Here is a 5,531-nt window from a genome sequence, read left to right on the forward strand (position 1 = left end):
TCCCAGCTACTCAGGAGGTTGAGGCAGGAGAATTGCTTGAACCTGGGAGGTGGAGCTTGCAGTGAGCTGAGATGGCACCACTGCACTCCAGCCTGGGTGACAAGAGTGAAACTCTGTCTCAAAACAAAAAAGAAAAACAAAAAGCAAACAAAAAACTTTCTTTTGAATTTGTTCCCATTCATATGAATAAATATTTTTAAATCACATACTCCACCAGTATAGAGAATAAAGAAAATATATTTATTGTTATTATCTAAGTAGAATCCTTAATTTTATAAATGGAAAATAAATACATTTGTGTTCAGCAAAATAACCGTATTTAAATGTGTTCTAATCAAAAACAACGTAAAAGCATTTTCTCTAATTTCTCTGTGCAGGTAGCATCGTAGTCTGCAGTTCAGACAAAGAAACATTTTACTTTTTTTCTATAGAAGCATAATTATCTTTCAAGATCTGGATAATGTCTTGAAATCTCAGCCAATTTTATGTTTTTCCTCTCTCCTCCCTGAGGAAGTTTCCATGTTCTGATGTTCTGATAAGTTTTGTGTAGGCTACATCAGTCAAGGTGGGGATTCTGTCCTGTCGTGTCATTTCTCCATATAGGTATCTAAGGCTAAGTCCTTCATTCTGTTTCGGCTTTAGTCATTAGGTCCACATAGGTAGCTACAGAGACGTGCCTAATTCTCATTTACGTGAACTCAACAGGTACTGAGTCTTTGCTGCTTTGGTGCAATGTTTGGTGTCAGAGAAATATTTCAGCTTCTGGGACACTCTGGGGCATTCTCTGAGGCTTCAGAAGAACCTCATTGGGTTGGACTAAGCAGACAGCATTTTCTGGAAATATTGCTGCTTCCTAGAGTTCAGCTTAGGTGAATCTATTCTAGAAAAGATGGTCATGGTCATAGAAAGGATGGGGTTGCAAAACGTGCTGGGCCAGCAGGGAAGGTGAAGCAGATTTTCTCTATTTCATATTACTCCAAACATTTTTGTCTGTGCTTGGAGCTCTCTCAATTACCTTAAGCTATTTAGGCTTTGAATGAAAGCCAGGAAGAGATTGGCAGGCTACCTTTTTTTTTTTCCTTCCAGCTTGTCACTTCCCTCTCCGGAGGCAACAGCCCAGGATGTCCTAGCTGTTTGAATAAGAAAGTTCAGGACGATGGAATTATCAGGAGGGGTGAAGAAACACATCATTTAGTATCTCAAAACTTTCCCAGGAAGTAAGAAAAAATGTCTCTGAGGTTATGTAGAAGAAAATCAGCATAAAGTTGTGGCTAGGTAGAAGAAATTAGCATAAATTAGAATAAAACAGTCTGATTTTGCTGATCTCTTTGCCTCTAAGCAACCCTATAAAACTAAACTTTAAATCTCTTTAAAATAGAGAAACTGGTGACAAAGGTATTCTTTTCTACTGCATAGTTTTCCTTGACTTTCTGGTATGCCCTAAAACATCCTTAGGGATAAATCTTTATTGTCTTCAATAGACCACACTATTAAAAGTTAAACTTTTTCCTCTGTGAAATATATTCAATACTAATAACTGGTCATTTTGACCTTGCCCTTGGGTAACTTGGTAAGTCATGCATTTAGTTGTTTTGTTTTTTTTTTTTCTTTCCAAACTCCTTTGTAAATTAATTCCTTACAAACCAATGTAATATATCCAGTGTTAATTTCGATTACAGTTTATAAATTCCTTCACAGAGAAAGTGTCACTAAAGTCAGACAATGTCTTTGTATGTCTTCTGCATCATGCAATATGAAAACTTTCTTATTGATTAGATCATTTTGTTCCACATTCATTACCATATAAATGCAAATTTGTACTAGTCTGAGAGGTTATGAATAACTTGACAAAGTTGTAACTTACAGATTGGTGAGTTTTCCTTTTATTTGAAAATGGTTCAAGCATATGAAGCACCCATAAGCTTCTAATACTGTGTACGAACCATCCACCTGGACTGCCTCTGTGTAGTAAACATGCACCAACGTGCTCTGAACATCTCTTACATGTTGGTCATTGTCTACTTTCAGGGGGCCTGCCATTTCAAGGTAGGGAACTTGTGTCACCAGACACCCCTGCTACTAGGGTACACATATGTGATCTAGACTCTGCCACTCACATGTACCTGCGCATACTGGGTTCTGAAGGTTATAGACACACACTTCTGAGCATGTGATAATTGATATTCTGGAAGCTGCGATGGGGGTGGCACCATGTTTCATGCAGGTAGCAGTGGCAGAGCTTCTGACATCCAGAACTGAATATCATGGAAGCCAAACAGTAATGAGGTACAATTTCCCCCATAAAGGCCCTTTTGGTTAACTAAGAACTGTTAACCAAATTAGTAGCTCAAGAGTCTGGTTTTCATACCTCCTGGAGAGCCATAAGTTACAAGTGATCTTTCATAAACTACTTTACTGGTTAAACTAAATGTTGTTTGCAACGCAAAACACTTCTATAGTTATTACACAAATAATCATAAAATATCACATTTCTATGCAAAATAAACTAATCTTGTTCATTTCAACATGCTAAATTTGAAACGCTAGACATGTTTTGCATTCTAGGGGACACGGTGACCTAATCTTAGTAAGCTAATAGATTTTCACTTCTTTCTTTGTTTATACATTTGGTGCACATATTTTTGAGTTGTTGAAAGGAGATTGTGTTTATAGGCATATTTTTTATTACTGGTATTTCAATTTAATACAGTACAGTGGAAAATGCAACTGGCCTGCCTAATACAATCACCCTAAACACTAAGGCATTCATTATGTGAGCAATTATTGAATGCTTTCTATGTACAAACTGTAGAAAAAGATGAAATGCATGAAATTAATACTAGGAGATAGTCTCAGTTTTCAAGCTCTCGCTATCACAGTTTTCTTGGATTAAGAATTGTATCCAAACTAGAAAAGTCTTCGTTATATGTCTATTATTTCTACTTATTTCTCAAATTAATTGCTCTTTCCATAGAACTTATTTATTACTAAGGCTATCCAAGGAAAATAACCTATTCTGTTCCTGTAGGCCTCACTGGTAGTATCACAAAACTTTGTGTTATATTTTATAACAATATTACTATTCATCTCCCACGGACCATATTAACATAAATGTCCTTTGGGGAAACAACCAAATAAATCACTTATGTGTCTCCAACCGTGGTCATGTGTCTTACAAGAATCCCAGAGCCAGCCACCCATCCTACTCTCATCCTAACCAAACCCTGCTTTGTGCTATCAATAACTAATTACATTAAAGTTCTGCCTCAGTAACATAGATTGATAGTTTCATTATAGCATTTAATTAGAATTGTTTTTAATTTTTCAGCAAGAAACAGTGTAAAAGGTGAAAGAACAGCTGTTGTAGGTCACATGGAAAGAACATGATGGAGTGACAAAAAATAAACTTTGCTAGAAAAGCCAAGTGGTATTTAAGTCTTTGGGAATGCCTTATGTGAAGGGAAGGAAGTCAGCCATCTGTCATATTTCATCTAATCAATGTCTCTGAACGTTATCACTAATGTTACCTGTGTGGTATGCACAGGCAAGGGCAAGAGGAAGTACTTGCAGAAACAAGGTCTGCTCTGGCTCAGTAAATTCTATTTCCTATAACATGGCACCACCTTAGCTTCTAGGAATATGAAGGGGATCTTTGATCCCTAATGTAGCTCCTTCCTGGATAGAAAATAATAATCTTCAGGTATTAAACAAACTTATAACAGGTATGACTATTTTTTTTATTAAAGGGATAACTGGAGTAAAACTCTTGCCATGCTTTAAACTGATGTTAAACTGATATCCTCTTTAAAGATGGAAAACTGGTCAGGTACGGCGGCTCATGCCTGTAATCTCAGCACTTTGGAAGGCCAAGGTGGGTGGATCACCTGAGCTCAGGAGTGCGAGACCAGCCTGGGCAACATGGCAAAACCCTGCCTCTACAAAAAATACAAAAACCTAGCTAGGCATGGTGGTGAGTGCCTATAGTCCCAGCTACTTGGGAGGCTGAGGTGGGAGGATCACTTGAGCCTGGGAGGCAGAGGTTGCAGTGAGCCAAAATTGTACTGCTGCACTCCAACCTGGGTGACAGAGTGAGACCCAGTCTCAAAATAATAATAATATTTTTAAAAATCAAGATGGAAAAGTGTGACACACACACAAACACACGTTGTATATATCATTAAGGAATATTTTTCATGTAATTGTGGGAGCTGACAAGCCTAAATTGGTAGCAGCCTGGCAGGCTGGAAACTCAGGCAGGATTTGTATGTTGTCTTGGTATAGAATTTCTTCTCCAGAAAACCTCCCTGTTTGCTCTTAGGAACTTCAACTGATAGGAGAAGTCCTGTTCACATTATCGAGGTTAATCTCCTCTACTTAAAGTTAACTGATGGTAGGTGTTAATGACCTCTACAAAACACCTTAACAGCAACATCCAGACTAGTGAAACAACTGGCACCATAGCCTCGTTAAGTTGATGTAACATTTAAGCATCACACCTCTTTAAAAAAGAACCCTCCACAGTTTGTTTTCAGATATCTGCCTTCAGCCCTCTCGGACAAGAATGGCATGTACCTGCATGAGTGTCATCTCTCCGTCTTCACATACACAAGGAACACGCTCTTTATCAATTACGGTACTTCTTTCCAATGAGTACAGAAATACTTCTTAACCCAGTGTTCCAAATGCCACTTCCATTTTCCAGAGCTAGCATGCAAAATAAAACATATTGACTCTCCCTTCCCAAGCAATTTAGTCACCTTGTGTTCTTAGCCTTTGCTTCTCTGCTGATTGTTACAGTATAGTTGGGAGCTGGATATTGAATATATTTGAATAGTTTTTGTTTTTTTTTAAAGGCTTTAGATAAAGATGAAAGCAAGAAAAAAACACAATGGGATTAAGACTCAATGCTGGTACAGCAGGACGAGAGGAGCCAAATGACAATGTGTCATAAGTCAAATAATACATACGGAAGTTAAAGCAGGTGAGAGACAGGAAGAAGAGCTGGGGAATTGTTCCACTTAATGACAAAAGAGAAGAGCCAAAATTTCATGAACTGAAGGGGACCAGAGTGTGTCAATAAAGGGTTTTGAGGGCAAACCCAAAGTGAGTGTTTGGATGGTGAGGATGTTCTGAGTATATTAAGGATCCAACCTGAATTTTAAAGTTATGTTCTGTCCAGTTGAAGAGTCACTACAGTCTTTGGTAGAATGGGACAACCAATGTTTCCTAAACCTTACCCAGCCAGGCACAGTGGCTCACACCTGTAATTCTAGCACTTCGGGAGGCTGAGGCGGGTGGACTGCCTGAGCTCAGGAGTTCAAGACCAACCTGGGCAACACGGTAAAACCCCGTCTCTACTAAAATACAAAAGAAATTAGCCGGGTGTGGTGGTGTGCACCTATAGTCCCAGCAACTCGGGAGGCTGAGGGAGGAGAATTGCTTAAACTCAGGAGGTGGAGGTTTGAGTGAGCTGAGATTGTGCCACTGCACTCCAGCCTGGGCAACAGAGTAAGACTCAATCTCCAAAAAAA

The sequence above is a fragment of the Mandrillus leucophaeus genome, unplaced genomic scaffold (assembly GCF_000951045.1).
Source record: "Mandrillus leucophaeus isolate KB7577 unplaced genomic scaffold, Mleu.le_1.0 Scaffold66, whole genome shotgun sequence".
NCBI lineage: Eukaryota > Metazoa > Chordata > Mammalia > Primates > Cercopithecidae > Mandrillus > Mandrillus leucophaeus.